Genomic DNA, 22242 nt, shown 5'->3' on the forward strand with positions numbered 1-22242 from the left:
AAATGCCCCCTCACCAAAGACCTTCACAGAAAAGGCTGGGCACATGCCACACCGTTAGTGGAGATGGGGTCCTTCTTGCTCACATGCCCCAGATTAAGCTAATCTTGTACTTAGAGAATGTAGTCACACTACTGTGATCAGAGGCAAAAAAAAAAAAAAAATAGAAAAAAGAAAAACCCCAACAATTTAATTAGGTACCAGGCAGGGTTAAGAGTTTTCTGAACAATTAGAAATTTAACCTCAAAATAGCCCTGGTGAACAGATACTAAAACCCCCTATGTTGCTTATTATTCTGGAAAATTATTGCTCAGGTTTACTGTACCATAAATAGTAACTAAGAGACACACTCATCTAGAATTAAAAGGGCACCAGGCCAGAGCTTCCTGTTTATATACTAAATACCCACTTTAGGGAGTGCTAGACGGAAATGTAGGCATCTCCCCTCTTCATTTAGTGAGTGGGTCAACCCAGATCTTGATTTCAAAAAGGCACTGCTTTTCCTGGTGGAAGCATCACCTACCCATCTTAGGTGGACCAGGTGTCCCAGTGGCTTTTTCTGACACTTTCCAGGGCTCTTTACTGTATCTAACACAGAGCTTGGGCTGCCTCTGCATGATGCTGTGGACGTAACCTCTGGGAAGAGGCCCGCATCTCTCAGACACACACCTGCAACAGACTCCCCAGGTTAGAAACTGCAGAGGAGGTCTCAGTGAGTTTGAGGAGCAGGACGGGTGGGGCTGCTGCTGCAGTCTCTCTATCAGTGTGAGTTACTACTGTGCCACCACGAAGCTGGCAATGGGCCTGTTTTCTAGTACCACTTTCCCAGCAAGCAGTCTTTGAGAATCTGCAACCATGTTAGAGGAGCAGCTCTCTCAGGCCCGGCCTTCAGCTCAGCAAGCGCTCACAATCTCCCACCAACTGAAACAGCGCCCCCTGCAGAGAGCTTTGCCTGTGAGTCTGGAATACAGAGCAGGTGTGGGCACTGCCGCTGCACTCGCATCCCTTGGTACCTTCATGGTGCCAGAGCCCCCACACAGATCCCAAAATCCAGGGATGCTCAAGTCCCTTGTATATAATAACACACCATTTGCACATAACCTGAATACACTGTCCCATGTAAGTCAACCTAGATTAAGCATTGTGACTAGTAAAATGTAACTTTGTGTGCACAGATATTGGACTGTGTTTTGGGGGAATAATGACAAGGAAAAGAAGGCTGCATGTGCATGCACCTTCTCCACCCTGGATATTTCTAGTGTGTAGAAGATCGAACCCACAGATACCAAGGGCCAACTGTGGAAGCAGGGCTTGGTTTCAGGGCTGTTTCTGACAGTGGTCCTACCTTATCCCAACTGGGAGGCTTACTGATAAGCCCATATGGTGACCTTCCGGAGAGACAGGATGTTGAAACCTCTGCAAAGCTTGCACAGACCAGGACTGAGCTGAACAACAGAGGCCTGGGCCAGCAGCTGCCTCGTTCACCTGATGCTCCCTCCCACCTAATGCCAGACACCTGAATAGGGAGCTAGAGGCCATCTCCACCTACAGAGGACAGTCACCTAGATAGAGCTCCATCTCACTGTGTCAGAGGCCTTACTGTTGCTCTCGATGTGCTTGTTGGCCCAATGGCCACCCTCAGTCCTGATTGAGGTTTCTCACCAGTCAGAAAGGGTCCCCTGAGAAGAGAGGTAGCTTGGAACATCTTGTGGCACAATACTTTCATCTGCAAGGAGATAAGACAATGAAATATTCAGGATTGCGGTGACAACAGATGCAGATGCACATTCACTGTCAGGTCCCAAACAGGATCCCCTGGCAACAGCCATCGAGGCTGCGCAGAGACCAGGAGTTGGTGCAGGTAGGAGGCCCTCCCAGACCCGAGCTGAACCTGAGCCCAGGTCAAAAGCATGTGAGACCACAAAAGACGGGGAAGAGTGACAGGAAGGGAGACAGAACTAATAAATCCACAGCACTGTGATGCTTCAGGGACAATCCACCTCCGTTTATGAGGAGGACACCAGCAGGAAGTTCTTTTTTTTTTTTACTTGTCAATAGACCTTTAGTTTATCTATTTATATGCTGTGCTGAGGATCAAACCCTGTGCCTCACTCATGCCAGGCAAGTGCACTACCACTGAGCCCCAGCCCCAGCCCCAAGGCAGTTCCATTTCAGGCTCTGCCCTGAGTATGAACCCAGTGTCTGCAGGACCAAGGCTTCAGTTCTCCAGAACCACATTCCCAGAGGTCTTGGAGTTCCCAGAGCATGAGAGCTCTTGAAGAGTGTGGACCTGGCTTCTCCTGCCCTGGAAATGAACGGCCACCATGCTCACCTGTGTTGGTGACACTGTACTCCTCGCTCTTCTTCCTGGTTTGGTAGATGATGCACACCCACACCAGCGACATAAGAACAATGCTGCACACCACGGTAATGGTGAAGATGCCATGGTGGTCCTTCCTGCAGCCAGGCGTGGGCAAGATGCTCAGCTGGCTGTGAGTGCGCTCCGTGCCCAGCGTGTTGGACATCTCGAAGGTGTACTGGCCCGTGTCCTCCACCACCACGTTCTAGACCACCAGCAGCTGGTTGCCGGAGGTAAAGTGGTGCCTGTCGGTGAGGCTCAGGAGGCAGTTCCCCTTGAGCCAGGTGATGGGGGGGGAGGGGCTGCCAGTCACTGCACTGGAGGGCCACCGTCTCCCCCACAGACACCACGAGGTCTTCCAAGGGTACCACCAAGGACGGGGTCTCTGCAAGAGATCAAGAGACAGCACACTCACTCTGGGGCCTCAGTGCTGTGGTCTGCTTGGTTCTCAAGACATGGCATAATCCTACCTGAGGGCTTCCACCAGCGTGGCAAGCTTTTCAGAAGATGGCTGATCTCTGGTCACAAAGGTTCCTGTTCCCAAACTGTGCTGTGTCCCTGTTCTTGACTAAGACCACACCCCTCCTGCATGCTCCTTGGTCACCAGTTGCTCAAGGTTCTGGCACTGAACTGGCCTTTAGTCTTTTTAAAGAGATAGGAACCATGGTGGTGGGGCAAACCTGTAATCCCAGCAGCTCAGGAGGCTGAGGCAGGAGGATTGCAAGTTCAAAACCAGCCTCAGCAATTTAGCAAGGCCCTAAGCAACTCAGTGAGACCCTGTCTCTAAATACAAAATAGGGCTGGGGATGAGGCTCAGTGGTTGAGTGCCCTGGGTTCAATCCACAGGACCCCAAACAATTTTTTTAAAAAGAGGAAAAAAATCCTAAAAGCAGCCCCAAATTTCAAACAGTAGCAACACCTTCCCGTAACCCCAGGGTTCACAGAGCAACTCCGCAGGCCTTCCCCTCAGTGCCATTTCAGACTCCTACACATGCACGCACACACACACACCCCAGAGTATACCAAGGGTCTAACCTAAGACAGTCAGGGTGGCATTCGCTGACACAGAGCCTGCTGAGTTCTGGGCGGTGCAGCTGTAAATGCCCATGTTATCTATTTTCACATTAGTGATGAAAAACACGTCGTCGTCTGGCATGACATGCATGCGACACTCCCGAGCTGCAGGAAAATATGTGCCTCCGTCATTCTGCCAGGCAATCTGGGGGTTGGGGTGGCCAGTGGCCGCACACTCAAGGGGAGCCATGGTGCCAGTCTGGATGGCAATGTCTCGGGGCATTTTGGTAAATGATGGCAGCACTGGAAAACACACACAAAGGGGGAGGTCAGGGGACAGCTGGCTGCAAATGCAGGGAACACCTCTGGGGCAGAGACCCCCAGTGTGCGAGGGCCACTGCTCGATACCTCCCCGCCCTGTGCCACCGCCAGTCCAGGACTGCTACAGCCACCTCAATCAAGAGCAGTAAGCTTCCCAGGGAAAGTGCCAGCCTCTCCCCACCACGGCCTGGCACTTCCTCCACCTGTCCACTCCATCTGGGGATGGAGTCCCAGGCTATGGCTGACATTCTGCCTACTGCACCTCATAGGAAATGGGTCACACAGGTGGGACACTGGGAGTCGGGGCCTGAGGCTTACCTGCCTTCACAAGCCACATGGACAGAGCCTGGGAAACAGAAATACCTGCTCACTAAGCTGCAATGACAGAGGTAAGGTCCATGCATCCCCAGGGCAGCCTGAGGGCCATGCTGCTGAGCACACATAGACAGAAGCACTGGGCTCACTGGCTCAGGTTCAGCAAGCAATGGGACACCAGAGTCAGTGTCCAGGTGCATGGCAGGCATCACCACACTTCCTGTCCAAGCTGCTCTGGTCAGCCAGGTACCATGGCACTCCCCTGTCATCCCAGTGGCTCAGGAGCCTGAGGCAGGAGGATCATGTTCAAAGCCAGCCTCAGCAACTTAGTGAGGCCCTAAGCAACTTAGTGAGGACCTAAGCAACTCAGTGAGACCCTGTCTCTAAATAAAATATAGGAAAGGGCTGGGATGTGGGTAAGCACCCTGGGACCTCATTTACCTGGTGTAAATAACAAATGCCCTGGCAGAGAGTCACTTAGTTGCCTGAGTCTTGAGGTGGCAGTGTGGCCTCTCTAAGAATACGCCAAGACAACCTGAGTGTGGTCAAGTTTGTTCTGTGGTCTGCGGGGCTGACTGAGTGCAGCCTGCTGGCACTTCTGATGAACTTCGAGCCAACTCTGTCACTGGCACTTTAATGATGAGAAAAATCTCCCCAGGTTCTCAGCGAGATGCCCACTCACACTCCTCCCGTCCCCCTCCAAAAATAGCAGCCCTGAAGAGAGCAGCTCTGACAAGCTGCTTTCTGAGTACAGGACCTCATCCCACCCTCCCCCACACTTGTCTTGCTCTCTGCTGTCTTGAGAGGTGGGGACCTGCCCCTGCCCAAGCTGGCCTGTGCTTCCACAGCTGTGCCACCCACTCAAGGGCACAGCTTCCCCAGGGTCTGGGATACGGGACCTAGAAACTGAATTGCGTGGTTCCAGAGAAGTTTAAGGCTCAGCTCTGCCACTCACCCTGCCTCCCAACAGTCACCCAAAGTCCAGGGAGAGGGTGCTTTAACTTGCAGAACCTGCCCTGGGCAAACCCAGGGTACAGTGCGGTCTGATCGCAGGTCAGCCTTCATCCTCTCCTAGGTGGGCAGCTAGCAGGGCGGGGTGCCTGGGAGAGACCAACAGGGGCACCTACCATTCACCGTGAGCTGGGCCTTGTTAGAGTAGGTGGAGCCAAAGTGGTTGGTGATGACACACTGGTAGCAGCCCTCCTGGCCAAAGGTGACCCTGTGGAGGTGCAGGATGGTGGTGTACTCCATCACTTCCCCGTCCTGGGTGCGCACGTGCGGGAAGTTCTCCATGTTGGCATTGGCCAGAACCTCATTGTCCTTCTTCCAGGCAAAGGTCATGGGGGAGCTGCTGCTGCTGGATGCTGAGCATGTGAACCAGATGTCCTTGCCTACCACAGCTGTTGTCGTCTCTGGCTGGGTGATGATCTGTGGCTTTGGGAAGTAGACTGGGGAAAGAAGGGCCACTATGAGGAGAGAGGGACCAGCTGCTGTCACGCTCGCACAAAACCAGGCCAGGGACACCAGGCCCCACCCAGGTGAGGCCATGAGCACGCCCCTGGACTAGAAATGGGCCACCAGCACTTGGTCATCCAGCCCTCCGGAAGCTTCCTAGAGGCCCACACCCACTGCACCTGTTGATACGGCTACACAAGAGGTGCCATTTGTTGTGGCTGCACAAAGGACTCTGGCACAATGGCTTACAGAACGTTGGGACTCCCAGAAATCTGAACTCCCTTAAAATGATGAAAGTACTGCAAAAAAATGGTCAAAATCAATGCTTCCAATTTCTGGAAAATCAAACACAATGATCCACAGGGTGTGGACTCAAGAAAATGGAGGCCTCTTGGAAAGAGATAGGAGCTCTCTGGTGTTAAGAGTTACCCAAGTCCTACCTGCCTCCACCCCACTCTGTGACAGCCTTGAGACTCAGCAGCTAGCACCCATTGAGGGGACAGGTGGAGCTCCCCCAAAAGCCCCATCTGAGCAGTGGCACTGTGTGATCTGTCAGGCCAAGACCTAGAAAGCCCCACTCATGAAGAAGGCTCACCACAGGAAGCCCTGTCCCCAGGCATCTGATGAAAATAGTGGCCACTGTGTAACCATGCCACTGTCCAAGGTGACTGTGGCCGTCGGGGTGAACAGGACAGTTCACTGAAACTGAAGGAAAGTCAGGTGGAGGAGATAGCAACAGCAGGCCCTGTGAGGTCCACCAGAGTCCTGGGAATCAGGAAGTGCACGCCCATGTGCAGGGTGGACACACACCCTGGAAAGACCTCGGGGGAGCCCTCATTTCTTGCCTGGGCTCAGATGGCAGACACACACAAGCAGGAAGTGAGAGCACACGCCAGCACATACATACCCGGCCTGGGTGAAGGACCCAGGATTTGCTGATGGGCGTGACTTAAGGAATTCTGTGTCCAACTATTGGCTACACACTAGCAAGCCAAGCAGGAACTCAAGGGGTTGTGCAGAGCAGGCTCCACAACACTCATCTAGGAGAGGCCCTAAAGGAACGGTGATGGGCTAGCAAGCCCTGGGGGAGGACGGGAAGATCTGACTCTGGACTTGCCATGTCATTTTACTTTTTTTTTTTTTTGGAACTGGGGATTGAACCCAGTGTCACTTGAACATGGAGCCCCCATCCCCAGCCCTATTTTGTACTTTATTAAGAGACAAGGTCTCACTGAGTTGCTGAGGACCTCCGTTAAGTTGCTGAGGCTGACTCTGAACTCGAGATCCTACTGCATGGGCCTCCTGAGCAGCTGGGATGGGGCCTGTGTTACTGCACCCAGCATATTATTTTATCTTAAATGTCCAATTTTCAACAACAAATTATGAAACAGGTAAAAAAAAAACGTCAATACAAACTGTCCCTGAGGAAATTGAGATCTTGGATTCATTAAACAACATCAGAGGGGCTAGGGATGTGGCTCAAGTGGTAGCGTGCTCACCAGGCATGCGTGTGGCCCGGGTTCGATCCTCAGCACCACGTACAAAGATGTTGTGTCCGCCGAAAAGTAAAAAATAAATATTAAAAATTCTCTCTCTCTCTCTCTCTCTCTCTCTCTCTCTCTCTCTCTCTCTCTCAAAAAATGTTTTAAACAACATCAGCTATTATAAAACTACTTGAAAAACTAAAACTAGTCTAAAAGAATTAAAGCATGAGAACAGAAACTATAAAAATGAACCACATACAAACCATGGCATTTACAAGTATAGTAACCGAAATTAAAAATCCACCCTAGGGTGGATATAGCTCATTGGTAGAGTGCTTGGCTTGCATGCACAAGGCCCTGGGTTCAATCCTCAGAACCAAATAAAAACAAAACAAAATCCACCCTAGGACTAGGGCTGTAGCTCCCTAGTAGAGCCCTTGTCTAGGATGGGTGAGACCCTGGATTCAATCTCCAGGACTACATAAAAAAAAACCTAAGTAAAATAAAGGTATTGTGTCCATCTACAACTAAAAATATTTTTAAAAAATCCATCCTAGAGGGCTCAGTAGCAGAACTGAACTTGCAGATGAGTCAGTGAACTTGAGACAGGTCACTGGAGATATCCAGTCTGAGAATCAAAGAGAATGAAGAAAATACACAGAACTTCAGAGATCTGTGCAAGAGCATCCAGCATCTCAACACACAGATCATGCAAGTCCAAGCACAGGACACAAGGAGGAGGGAGAGTATGTTTGAAGCCCTGATGCACCCAAACTTATAAATTGGATGAAAAACATGCACCCACATATCTGAAAAGTTTAATCAACTCTAAGAAAAATTCATTCAAAAGGCTAGGTTCATCATATTCAAGTGTTAAATGCCAAAGACCAAGCATTTTCAAAACAGCACAAGAAAAACAACTTATCAAGTACAGGGGATTCTTGAAAATATTTGTAGCTGATTTCTTATCCAAAACCAGGAAGGTCAAGAGGGAGAAATATTCAAAGTATTTAAAAAGTCTGGAAATCTCAGGTGAAGCAAAATTATCTTTCAAAAATAAAGATGAAATTAAAACATTCCCAGATTTTAAAAAATATACAAACTGAGAGAATTTACTGCTACCAGACCCTACCTACAAGAATTAACTGTGGTGGTGCATGCCTGTAATCCCAGCGGCTCAGGAGGCTGAGGCAGGAGGATCATGAGTTGAAAGCCAGCCTCAGCAAAAGTGAGGCCCTAAGCAACTCAGTAAGACCCTGTCTCTAAATAAAATACGAATTAGGGCTGGGGATGTGGCTCAGTGGTTGAGTTCCCCTGAGTTCAATCCCTGGTACCCCCTCCTACAACAAAACAAAACAGTAAATGAATTAAACACTCTGATCAAAAGGCAAGGAGAACCATAATGGATAAAAAAACTATGACCCAGTATACACTACCTACAAGAGGCAGTTTAGATCCCAAGACAATTAAACAGTCACCCAATATGAGACAAAATATTTTATCATGCAAATGGGTCAATCCATCAGGAAGACATAAAAATTATAAATATGTGCACCTAACAGAGCTTTACAAAATGTAGAGAACCACCTGTCAGAACTGAAGAGAAGAACAGACAATGTAACAATAATACTCTTATTTCCAATGAAAAGCTAGACAGAAAAACTAGGCAGATGAACAAGGATAAAGAAGACTTGAACAACAGTATAAACCAACTAGTTCTAATATACACCCATGGAACTCTCCATCAAACAACAGCAGAATATTCTTTTGAAATGTACATGGAACAATCTCTAAGATAAGACTATATTTTAGGTCAAAACATAGGTCCAATAAGTTTAAACAGATGGAAATCACACAAAGTATCTTTTTTGATGACAATGGAACAATGTTTAAATCCACAGTGAAGAGAGTATTTGGAAAGCAACTTGTGGAAATTAAGCAGTGCACTTCCGCATAGCAGAGAAGAAGTCACAGGGATGCTGGAAGATGCTCTGAGTTGAATGAAAACGATGTGTTTAGTTTTCAAGTCTCGGAAGCTATGCCTAAAATGGTGCTCGTGGACTTATTGCTGGAAAAGCCTGTATTAAAGAAGTTTAGGACTAGTAATCCAGTTTTTTAACCCAGAAAAAGAAGAATAGACTACACCATCACAAGCAGGAAAAAGAAATTAATCATGATTTGAGCAGAAATGAAAGGAGGAGGACAGGAAAATGAGAAAATCACTGCAAAGCAAAAATTGGTTCTTTGAAAATATCAACAAAATTGAAAAACCTTTAGCTCAACTAGTAGGCAGGAAGGAAAAACAGAAGGCACAAAAAAGGGCACCCTACTACTGACTTTCTTCCAGCCAGAGGAAAATAGGGAACACTCTAACAACTCTATCCAGCTAACCAGACCACCTGGCTGAAATGACTAAATTCCTAAAACTGACTCAAGAAAAAACAAATTCTGGCTCAACACTAAGGAGACACTTTAGAATTTAAGAATTTTTAAATGTAGAATTAAGAAATTCCTATAAAGAAAAGCCCAGACTCAAGAGAATTCTACCAAATATTTAGAGAGAGAACCAATCTAAAACTTCCAAAGCATTTTTTTTTCCTCTTTCTTTTTTTGGACAAGTAGATGTAAAGAGAATATCTTCCAACTAATTTTATACAACTATTATTCTAACAACAAACACCTAAGAAAAACATCACACACACACACACACACACACACACACACACACACACACACACACATCAACTACAACAACAACTTAGAGAACAATGTCTTTTATAAGTATAGATGCAAAAACTTCAGCAAAAATCCCAGCAAACTGAATTGTACAGCACCTAAAAAGAATCACATACTATAATCAAGTTAGGTTGATCCCAGGAAAGCAAGGTTTACCATTCAAAAATCAATGTACTAGACCATTATCAATAAAACAAAGGGGGGGAAAACCCTATACAGTCATCTCAGAAACACACACAAATATATTACACACAAGACAGAATCTAATAGATTTTCATAATAAAAATATTCAAAAAATTAGGGTTAAGAAAGGAACTTATTTAACCTCATAAAGGTCATCTTTGAAAAATCCACAGTTAATATTACACTTAGCTGGGCTCAGTGGCATGCACCTGTAATCCCAGCAGCTTGGGAGGCTGAGGCAGGATTAAAGCCAGCCTCAGCAATGGTGAGGCACTAAGCAAGTCAATGAGACCCTGTCTCTAAATAAAATACAAAATAGGGCTGGGGATGTGGCTCAGTGGTTAAGCACCCCTGGGTTCAATCCCTGGTACCTGCCCCCCAGAATAAAATTATTGTAAATGGAATTCTTTTCTTGTTTGTTTATTTAGTGCCTCGCAATTGCTGAGGGTGGCTTTGAACTTGCAATCCTCCTGACTAAGCCTCCCAAGCTGCTGGAATTATAGGCATGCACCACTGCAACTGGCTCTAAAAATATTTCTAAAAAAATTTTTGCACAACTGTCTAGAAACTGAAAAACCACCACCACAATTCACAGACTAGAAAATTGTATTTACAAATCATAGACCCGATGAGGTCTAATATTCTGAATATTCTAATATTCAGAACTGACAACTCATAACAAATATAGATCTGAATGTGCTAATATTCAGAATTGATAACTCATAACAAAATAGATAAATGAATAAATGACTTGAGTAGCTATTTTTCCAAAGAAGCTATGCACAATCCAATGAGAATCTAGAAAATTATTCAACATCATAAGTCATTGTGGAAATGTTAAGACTACCATGAAATTCTACTGTGTTCCCACTAGCAAAATCTGAAATAAAAAAGATAGCAAGTGTCCGCAAGCATGAGGAGAAACCAGAATCCTGTACATTGCCAGCAGGTGTGTAAAATCCTGAAGCCACTTTGAAAAAACAGTTTGACAGTTCTTCGGTCACACCTAGAGCTACCACAGGACCCAAAGATTCCATTCCCAGGTGCAATCCCAAGAGAATTCACATAACTAGTGCATGAATGTTCACATCAACATTAATCATAAAATCCCCAAAGCACCATCAAATATCCGCCATCTGATGCATGGATGAAACAAAACCTATATCCATACAGCAGGATGTCACTCAGTCACAGAAAAGGAACTGATGCTTTAAAACTATGCTCAGGGGTTGGGGCTGGGGCTGGGACTCAGTGGTAGAGCACTCACCTAGCATGTGTGAGGCGCTGGGTTTGATCCTCAGCACCACATTAAAAATAAACAAATAAAATAAAGGTGTTGTGCCCAATTATACCTAAAAAAATATTAAAAATATAAAACAAAACTGCTCAGGGGTGCGGGCAGCTCAGGCCCCAGATCCAATCCCCCCACTGGGGGAGAAGACCCAGCAAAGTAAGAAAAGAATAGTTCCTCAGGCCACTTGCCATCCACCAGCACTCATATTAACTGTCCAGAGCAGGCAGGTCACACACACCCGTGGACTAGTGACCGCCACGGCTGGTGGCCAGGAGAAGAGGGAATGCCTGCTAAGGCGTGGGGTTGTGGTTTCTTTCAGAAGTGATGAAAATGTTATAAATCACTGAGGATACAAATTTTGAAGACTCTAAATCCAAAGTTCATGTTTTAAAGAGACACACTTTTATGACATGTAAAAATTATATTTATAACACACACACACACACACACACACACAAACACACACACACACCGAGCTTTACTGAGCAACAATTCACCTATACTACAGCTCGCCCATTTCAAGTTCACAACTTAATGGTCTGTGGTGCATTCAAGAGTAGGTGTCGTCATGACCACAGTCAATTTTAAGATATCTTTGTCACCTCATGAAGAAGCACTTTGTAGCTACTCCCCTTCTCTCTCCATCTCTCCCCAGGCTGGAGCACCTCCTAGGGCATGTCTTACCTCTACAGATCTCCCTGTCCTGGGACTTCCCTGTGACTGGGTCATAGAATCTGCGGTCCTTTGTCACTGACCACTTTCCCTTAGCTTATCATTTTCAAAGTTAATCCAGGCTGTGGGAGGGATGGGACGGGTGGCATTTTATGGCCTGATAATCCTGCAATGTCTGAACCCAGAGCACTTAAGCACTGAGCCACATCCCCAGCCCTTTTATTTATTTTTTTTTTTTATTTAGAGACAGGGTCTCACCGAGTTGCTTAGAGCTGCAATAAGTTGCTGAGGCTGGCTTTGAACTTGCAATCCTTCCGCCTCAGCCTCCTGAGCTGCTGGGATGATAGGCGTGCATCACCAAGCCAGCTTCCCCATAGTATTTTTTTTTAAACAGTTTAACTTGCATCTACCCATAAACGATCATAGCTATTAAAAACGTGAGCATAAAGCAATTACAAGGGTTTGTTACTCTGGAAGTTCTTGCTCATATTCACAAGGGCCCCAGGAAGCCTCAGTACTTACAGTTTCTTAAGATTCCTCATTGTGATAAAGGTGTCCAGCTGCACAGACCTGATGGCATTCTCTCCCAGGTCCCTGAAACACAACACAAGGACTTGTGCCAAGAAACCCCAGGTGCCCTTCCAGCCAGCCCTGTGTCTGAGCCAGGAGACTCGGAGGTTTTCCGTGACAGCCTTGGTTTCAAGTGACCCAGAGGTGATAACTCCACAGGAGGTGGCTCTCACACGTGTTGATACAGCACATGCGGTGACACGGGGACCCAACCTGTCTGAGGGGCAGCGCAGAGGCGGGTGCAGGCCTGCTCAGCAAGTCAACAGCCACAGGCTCTCCCAGAAGAACCGGGGTCGAACTTGGTGCAAAGAAAAAACAGACTCAAGCCCACCCACTCGAAGGAGCTACCCCAGAAGGATGTAAAGTTCTCAGGGCTGGCTGGTCCCCTTACTCCCAGGGCCAGGCAGAGAAGCTCCCAGTGGGGTGGGGTATGTGTCACTCTGATGGCTGGCCTTGTGGGGGTGACAAGGAGACCAGGGCCCAGGGAGGAGAGGGGGAAGCAGCGACACAGGGCACTGGAGGGAGGAAGGTATTGTCCACATACCAGCTGCATTCATGGGGATCACATCGACTGGCCATGTGTTTTGTGATTGCTCTGGCACAGGCAAGATAAGGGCCAGCATTGAAGCAGCTGCTGCTTCTAAACAGTCTGTTTCTCAGTTTACAAAGATGCCATTCAATCCTACCTGACTTTGCCATGGCCACCCTTGGCAGGCCTGGGGGTCAGGCAAGGTCTGGCAAGATACTCACAGGTGCTCCAGTCCTTCCAGCCCTGAGAACGCTCTCTTAGCCACAGACTTGATCTTGTTCCCAAACAGAGTCCTGCAGATTCCAAACATCCAGGAAGAGACAGGGTGGGGGAAAAGGGGGGAGAAAGAACGCACAGTCAGCCTGTCTAGTGAGAGACAGGGGAAGCTGACCTGCACTAAGATCCCAGGGTGGACACACACAGTCCTGCCCCTTCTGAGAGGAAACACTTTTCCCTCTATTAGAATTCAGGAGCAATGACAGGCTGAAGGTGCATGCACTTTAGGGCCTACAAAGGCCCCCTGCAGACTCCATCTCACTTCAGTCAGAATAGCGATCATTAAGAATACAACTAACAATAAGTGTTGGTGAGGATGTGGGAAAAATGCACACTCATACATTCCTGGTGGGACTGCAAATTGGTGCAACCACTCTGGAAAGCAGTCTGGAGATTCCTCAGAAAACTTGGAATGGAACCATCATTTGATCCAGGTATCCCACTCCTTAGTCTATATCCAAAGGACATAAAATCAGCATACTACAGTGACATGGTCACATTAATGTTTATAGCAGCCCCATTCACAATAGCTAAGCTATGGAATCAACCTAGGTGCCCTTCAACAGATGAATGGATAAAGAAAATACAGTGTACATACACACTGGGATATTACTCAGCCTTAAAGAATGAAATTATGGCATTTGCAGGTAAAAGGATAAAACCAGAGACTATTGTGTTAAGTGAAATGAGTTCATCCCAAAAAACAAAGGTCAAATATTCACTCTGATTTGTGAATGCTAGCCCACAACAAGGGCGGTTGGGGGAATAATAGAAATCCATTGCATTAGAAAAAGGGAAATGAGGGGAAGGGAGAGGATGGGAATGGGAAAGACAGTGGAATGAATGGGACAGAACTTTCCTGTGTTCATATATGAACACATGACCAGGGAAACTCCACATCATGTCCAACCACAAGAATGGGAAGTTAGACTCCATGATGATCTGACATATGCATGATATGTCAAAGTACACTCTACTGTCCTACATAACTAACACCCATTGGACACACACTTGTCCCACCTGGCCCTCTGTCTCCAAGGGCCCCTGAAGGGGGTTGGGGGTGAGGCAGGCAATAGCATCACAAGAGACAGGCTGGGTAGTCTCTCAGTGAGGAGAAACAGAGAAGGTAATGAAAACTATGGATCTGAAAGCTGCTGCCCACTTCTGAGAACTGTGTTCCAGGGATAATGGTTCCCAAAAGAGGCAAGAATGGGATAGGAAAATGGGTGGCTTGTCAGGGTGGCTCCACAGCTCTTTGCACCTGAGATGCATCCTGGCATCTCAGCCTGCAGAAGATGCCCTGTGCTGTGGTTTTTGAGCAAGACCCCAGATTTTATATGATGTCAACCCATCAGACATGGGTCCTACCAAGAACCAGGTAAAAAATGTGGAATACAAAGGCCAGTTCTACCTCCCCCGAGAGAAGCCAGTGAGCACCAAGTCCTCCTCAGGGATGCCAAGAAAGGGAAGGTGAGCTCCCCAAAATAAAAAAATGGCAGGGTCAGACCATTGCCAGCTGTCTGAGCTTCAACCTAACTGCAACAGGGCAGGAGCAGCAGGTGTCCTCGAGAGTACAGGCCAAGCCAGGACCCGGAGCTCGGACAGGGAAGGCTGCTCCACCTGCTCCCCAGACACCACCAGCCCACAGGCCAATGTCTGGGGCAGCCATGCCACAGGGCTCCCTGTCCCCCATTTCATCAGAAATAGACTGGAGGCCTCCATGCCAAGGGCCCAGCAGTCACTCCACATTCAGCCTCAGACAAAGTCAGCTCTGTTTTCTGTGTCCTCCGGAGGACAGAGAGCAAACAGGCCACACACCCCTGTGAGTGTCCTCCTCTCTGAGGTAGTGTGTGCATGGACGTGCCAGCAATCTCACCCCAAAAAGCAGTTCTACAGCCTCACAATCAAAACTTCTGTTTTTAAACAAATAAACCAAACACAGAAAACCTGGTGGCTGAGCTTAGGCTCTGTAACCACAGAACTAGCAGCAAATAACGACTCAGGGGGCGCACCAAACTCCAAGCAAGGCTGAGGGCACTGCCAACCTCTCCACTTGCTCAGATCCCCCGCAGGCTGAGGAACCGTGCACCCCAGGTCCTAGTAAAAAGGCATGGCGCTGATCATCTAGACCTGTAAACCAGATCCAGGGAAATGCCAGGCTTTATTTCATCCACTCCATATTAGTCACGTTGACCCCTTTTACAGTGAGGCCAGGCTGTTATTCCTAATGGTGACAATAACAATAAAATGAATTCTCAATTTCGCAGGGCACGTCGTGCTGTGTGTGGACTAAAACAGGCCTTCACCTTCTCCCTGCCGGCGTGTGGGGGCTGGGTGGCACTCCAGCTAGACACTGCAGTGGTTCTAACAAACAGCCACTGGGTGGGCAAAGGGGAACTGGAGCTCTCTGCTGGAGGGATGTTCTTGTCCCACAGTCAGGGATCCCAGGGAAGGGATGGCTGGCCTCTCATGAGTCTCCTGGCCAGTCAGTCATAGGTTCCCAAAGGCTGGATCAGTGCTTGCCTAAGCCACGGTGGCCAGGCACTGGGGGACGGTGCAGTGGCACTCATGTCCCTGGGACTAGCAATGACATGCACAAACCCCTTTCCCCATGAATCCCACTATGAAGGCCCTGCCCACCAGCTAGAGGACCTCCTACCTCATGGGAACCCAGAGGCTCTGCATCTCCCCTGACACCCCCTTTACATGGACCTCTGCTCCCACCCAGCCTCCCAAAGAACGCCCCAGGCACAGGGCAGACCCCTGCATCGCCTGTCCTCCCCATGTCACTAACATTGCCAATGAACTGCCTCTCCCGGGGTCCAGAAATTCTCCCTTCTCTCCTCATATACTACCTGTGCAGGTCCCCAGCAGGTGACACCAGAGCCATTTTGGAACAGGATCTCTGGAGTGGGAAAGTATGACAATTCCACAAACCTGGGGGAAAGGAACACTCCAGCAGAACCAGAAAGAGCCAGATTGAAGAACTATCAATGGCTGGGCTTGAGGGACTACCTGAGCTCAAAACCTGGAACAAGGAAGGGCAATGTCCACCTGGTGGTCACAGAGGGCTCTGTTGCTCTTAGTGAGAAAATAACTTCATTTAGGCCTGGCCAGTGGTGAGCTAGGAAGGACCTCAGGAGTAGCTCACCTTCCCATTCAGAGGCAGATCCAGCAAGACCAGCCTCTCAAGGTCTCCAAAGGCAGGTCCAGGCCACCTCTCTGGGACTCCACATGGCTCTTCTGTGCTGGCATGCTCCACGTTGACCAGGGGAGCCCCGCAGACTGGGGCCAGCCCATCCAGATGGGGCAACGCAGTGTGGTGGCCACATCTTCCAGCACAACCATGCCACAGAGCTCCCAGTGACACTGGGAGGAAACCCAGCAGAGGAGGGGATCCAAGCAGCACGGTTCCCTCCTTAAGTGGTCACTCAACACCAAGCACAGTGGTCAACCTAGAGCTGCGCACCAAGATCCACTTTTCTCTTTCCCGTCTAATGCATAAACCTTCGCATACCATGACAGCAGACAAAAGAATATCGTGAACCCCAGGTGGCTGCCACACACCCACAGGTGTCATCAGATTGTGCCAATCTCATTATCTCCTCTACCTCTACTCTTTCACCATTTTCTAATCCAGCTGGATTATTTCAAATCCAAATCACAGGAATCAAATTATTTTCTTTTTTTTTTTTTTTTTTTTTTTGGTATCAGGGGATTGAACCCAGGGGCACTTAACCACTCAGCCACATCCCCAGCCCTATTTAACACTTTATTTAGAGACAGGGTCTCAATGAGTTGCTTAGGGACTCGCTAAGTTGCTGAGGCTGGCTTTGAACTCGTGATCCTCCTGCCTCAGCCTCCTGAGCCACTGGGATTATAGGCATGCACCGGCGTGCACCACCACACCAGGGTAGAGCCCACTTTCTGCTGCAGGACTCAGACACAGGACAAGGGATCTGTCCAAGGGGGTTCCAGTGCATGCCAGCGCTCAGAGAGTCAGGTACTCAGAAATACTCACAGCTTGATAAGGCTGTCGAGGCCTGTGAAGGCACCACTGATGTCCTCTAATGTGCCTGAGATCTCATTATGGTCCAGGTCCCTGGGGAGAAGACAGAGCATGAACCTCTCAGTCACAACCCTCAACCTACTTTTTTTCATTAGTTCTACATGACAACAGAATATGGCATCATTTTTAAAGCATGGGATATAGTTTGTTCTAATTCAGTTCCCAGGATTTCCCCCTCCCACTCTCTTCGGGGACAGGAGAACTGCTTTACACTGGGTTTCTACTTCACAGCTCAAGGCACCCAGGTGCACTCTAGGGGGCCCAGTGTCCTGTACAGTCATGAGGAGTCTGGCTCTGTGAAGCAGGCCCCGCTCTGTACAGCCTGCAGCGTGGCTAGGCTCCCACGGCCTTCCAATGCAGATGATGCACACCCCAAACAAGCAGCTTTCCCTGGCTAGGCCTGGGGCTAGGAAACAGTACAGAGCACATTTAGGAAAGCCCAGTTTGTAATCTGCCTGCACAGAGTAGACACCTGGCCGTGGCATGGAGGATCAGTTGACAAGTTCCTTGAGGTTCCTATCTTCTCTAACTCAATCAGAGTCCCTTTTTTTGACCCAACCAAGAATCTGGAACAAGGCACGTAGAAGAAAAAAATTGAGCAGTAAAGAAAGGAACCCTGGCCTTGTGCCCTGCATGCTGGCCGGTGAGTCTGGGGCCCAGAGCCCATCTCCTTACATGGCCTGCAGAGAGCTAGACATTGAGCCAGGGAGGACATCTGGGTGCTGAGTCAGACTTGTGACTCACTCGCCAGGGTGGGAGAGATGGGGCCAACTCTACAGGCCAGGCTCCTCCAGCAGAGCAAATCCCAAGGCCAGTGACTCAGCCTGCTTCCCAGAATCCAAGGGCAGGTCAAAGTGCCCAGGTGGGACATCGCAACTGGCAGCCAGGCCCTATTCTGCACGCACTCTGCCATCTCCAAATTTCCACCAGGCCCTCATGCCTGCCCTTCCCTCTCCTGAGCCCTTGCACAAGGGCCAGGAACAGAAAGGGATGCTCTTGGCTCCCAGGAAGACCTGGAATGGATGGTGCTAGAGGGAAGGGAGCTCTGACTGAAGGTGAACCATTCACTGTGACCTTGCTTGAGCAAAGTCGGCTGCTGGAGGGGCTTCTCCTTCCCACAGTTCCTGCCTATTATCTTCAGACTGAATGAACCCAGGCCTGGGGCGGTGGCTCTGTGTGCCTGTGTGCCCACTCCTGCTGCCAACCTTTTCCTCTTCCTCCAGGCTGCTAAGTCTCAATGCCTGTTCTCCTTATCCTGGCCTTGTAGGACTTCAGCTTGAATAGCTTGGCCTGGGGTGCTTTGCTCCCCCAGGCAGTGACTCCACTGCCCCCACTTTAAAACCAGCTCCACCAGGTACAACTGCAGAGGAAATTCCTGTCCCAGTTGCCTGCAGCAAGCCCCTGTCCACCAGGAACTCATGCCTAGGACAGGGGCCTCAAGAGCCCACCATCACTGTCTGCTGAAAATCACACACCCCGCTCTGGGGGCTTTCTGCTGATGGTTTGGAAACTGTCTGAGGCCAACAATCCCAGAAAAGCATCTGCGGTGACTTCTGGTGACTTACCTAATGGGACACTTAGAGGGACATGGCATTGTCACCTCCACCTGGTTGAATGACTCCCTAATGAGGACAAGGAAAGATACAGAGTCCCCAACTCCACCTTTTTTGGAAATGAGGCACACTGGACACCAAGTGTAACAAAGGAGTTTTTGAACTAGTTTTTGAACTAGTTTTCTGCGATGGCTTTGAGAAAAGACATAGAGGGTTTAAAAAAATGAAGCTGGGCCCAGTGTTGCATGCTTGTAATCCCCAGGGCTCAGGAGGCTGAGGCAGGAGGATCATGAGTTCAAAGCCAGCCTCAGCAAAAAGCGAGGCACTAAGCAACTCTGTGAGACCCTGTCTCTAAATAAAAGAGAAAATAGGGCTGGGGACATGGCTCAGTGGTCGAGTGCCCCTGAGTTCCATCACTGGTACTGAAAGAAAGAAAAAAAAATGATTGCAGGGACAGTGTGGCAGTGGTTGCCGACCTGGGGACGCTCACTTCAACAGCAGGACCCAGCATCCTGACAGGCACAATGTGCAGCTTCTGCTTCGTGACACCACACTTTAAGGTTGTCATTCCCTCAGGCACCATTTCAGGGGAACAAGACATTCAATATCAGCTATGCACACATAACACATCAGCTTGGGGTCCAATTCCCACCCAAAGCCATTGGGAGTGGAGTTCAGAGAACTCCCAGAGAGGCCTTCGGCGGCCGGCTCTGCCCTCTTCTGCTCTCCTGCCCAGGACCCCATCGCTTGGTAACCCCCACAGTGAATGCCATACAAGATGCGCAGGTTCTTGAGTTCCTTGAAGGCGCCTTCAGTGATGTGGCTGATGGAGTTGTGGCTGAGGCGCAGGATGCTCAAACTGCCCAGCTTGGCCAGGCTCTCCTTGTCCAGCCGCATGAGGTTGTTGAAGTACAGAATCCTGGGGAGGTGGAGGGGCACAGGTCATTATCAGGCTTCACAGACTTGCTTACAACAACCCATGGGGTCTCCGTGGGCAGGCAGTATCTCACAGTGGACATGCAGCTAGGTCATCCACCTGGCCTAACAACAGGGATGGCTCTGCAGGTCCCAGTGTGGTTAAACTGTGGGGATGGCACAAGGTCATGCAATACAAAACCTCCCTGCTGGTGTCCAGGCTGGTCCTGATTCAGACCTTTCTTGGCAGAGGCCCGACACCCTGGATAGGCCCCTTGTGGGTCAGATGCTGCCACTCCACGCACTGGACAGCAAAGGGCGCCATGCATCCCTGCCTGGGACAACCACTGCAGGGCCTCAGCCTCAGGCTGGAGGCTCTGGCCTGAGTGTCACCTACCCTCCCTGTGAGCAGGACAGGACACGCCCCAAATCATCCATTTAGCCTGCATGTGAGACTCCAACCTTCTTCCCAGACACCCTTGCATTTCTGACACAACCCTGGCGCTGGTCACTTGGCATACGGGTCACCTCTGGTTGAAAAATGGGAAGTTTGGGCTGGGTCAGGAAGAAGAAAAATAGTATCAGTGAAGATTAATGGGTTTTTAAAGGGGGCAGCAGGCAGCCTTCTTTCCCTGCTGGAGAAATAAGTCATGGTGTCTGTCAGTCACAAGACCTGGCAGGAGACCAAAATTATATCCTCACCTGCAATTAAGGAATTTGGCTTAGGGGAGGGGCGGGAAAGCAACCCTCAGCCTACCTCTGAGGTGACCTGAGAACGGGGCAAGCTTCTAGGACTGGTCAAGGCACGCTGCAGTGACCCCTGGTCCCTCTAAAGGGCACAGCAGACAGCGGTCCACAGCCAGAAAGGGGAGCAGGGAGCTCAAAGCCCCATCAAGGCTCTGGAGCACAGCTTCTCCCAGGAGGTCACACACCCTCTGCTGAGTCACAGGACGGTGGCTCCTCACCCTAGGAACTAGACAGGCTCAGGACTGTGGGACTCAACCTGCCCTGCTTCCCCAGGGCTCCCGGACTAGGACAACAGAAACCACGTGTCCCTGGAGTTCCCTCATGCAGTCCTCACCTGAGCAAAGAGTGTGCCATCCGATACCACAAGAGGGAGGAAGCTGCACCCTAAAGCACCAGGAGGGCAAATCTAACACCCCAAGTCCAAGGGCAGTGAGCAGGAGGGAGAAGCAGGCTGTTGCATGGCACATGCTCTGACAACTGACCCATAGAGACTGAAACGCTTGAGGGATGCTTGTGGGCCCGAGATGCAAGGGACACACAACGGGAGGGACCGGCTAAGGACTCGGGCTGCAAGTGCAGCATGAAGTTCCAGGTCCCTGTGAGTGTGCCTGGCACCCATAACGCTTGCTCACATTAAGTGATGATTTTTCTAGGCCAAGCCTATGAAAAGTGGGAAAGGAGAAAACCCTCCCAAACTCTCCTGAAAAATAAGGAAACCCAACCGGACTAAACTAGAGCATTATGAAACTGAAAATTTCCACCTACTGAGGACCTGTTCCCCCAACACAAGCAGAGATCTAGAAACGGGTGTAGACAAGGGAACATGGCCATGTTCTCCGACCTTTGGCTATGCAGCTCTGGCTGTGCATGCAGGTCAGAGAGGGGATGCAGGTTCCCTCTCCAGGTGTCACCACTGTGGCTCTCAGCTTGGGCAACAGTGAGCTCAGGTGCCCTCAGGCCCAGCCTGGGTGTCCTGTCTGGGGATCTTCCAAAGGAATGGAGGGTGGGGGGACACTGTGAGCCTCCATGCACATCCACCTCCTCCACCAGGCACGAAGGTAAAGGGAAGAGCCAGGTCCCTGGGGAAGCTGACTGAGGTGCAAGCGCTGAGGACACACAGATTCTTCCAGTCAGCGGGTCGCCATTGCTCTGTTCATGATCCCAGTGTGGTTCAAACACACTGTTTCTTTCTCTCTCTCTCTCTCTCTCTCTCTCTCTCTCTCTCTCACTGGGGCTTGAACCCAGGGGTGCTCTACCACTGAGCAACATTGCCAGCTTTTTTTTTTTTTGAAATAGGTCCCACTAATTTGCTGAGGCTGGCCTCAAACTTGTGATACTCCTGCCTTGACCTCCCAGGTCACTGGCATTACAGGTGTGCCACACCATGGCCCAGAGGCCTAAGGTACCATCACTCTGCAAGAAGCTACAGTGAGAAGGGTTCTTTAGGTTGCCCTTCCCAGACAGAGCCCTTGACTTCAGGAGTTTTTCCACACCCAAGAAATCCCTGGGGACAGAGGCTCTTCATGGGGACCGACAGGCTACACCTCTGTTATTTCAAAAATAGGAGGTAGGAAGGGCCTGGAGCTCAAAGACCTGACATTCCTGTTTTGGGCCTGGCTGGCCTGGACATCTATCCTTCTTTCTGCCAGAACAGGGCCACCGGCCTGCCTGCCTCTGAGCTGCCTTTGCCCCCGAGGCCTACACCCCTTCTTAGTCCACTGCTCTCTGGGCTCTGGAGGATCTGCCTCCACAG

At 49.5% G+C, this 22242-nt stretch overlaps 1 pseudogene; it reads right to left on the reverse strand.

Moving 5' to 3' along the window:
* The window catches only part of LOC143390289 (leucine-rich repeats and immunoglobulin-like domains protein 1), a 79333-nt pseudogene that overhangs the window by 49232 nt on the left and 7859 nt on the right, over positions 1-22242 (reverse strand).

The sequence above is a fragment of the Callospermophilus lateralis genome, unplaced genomic scaffold (genome assembly GCF_048772815.1).
Source record: "Callospermophilus lateralis isolate mCalLat2 unplaced genomic scaffold, mCalLat2.hap1 Scaffold_52, whole genome shotgun sequence".
NCBI lineage: Eukaryota > Metazoa > Chordata > Mammalia > Rodentia > Sciuridae > Callospermophilus > Callospermophilus lateralis.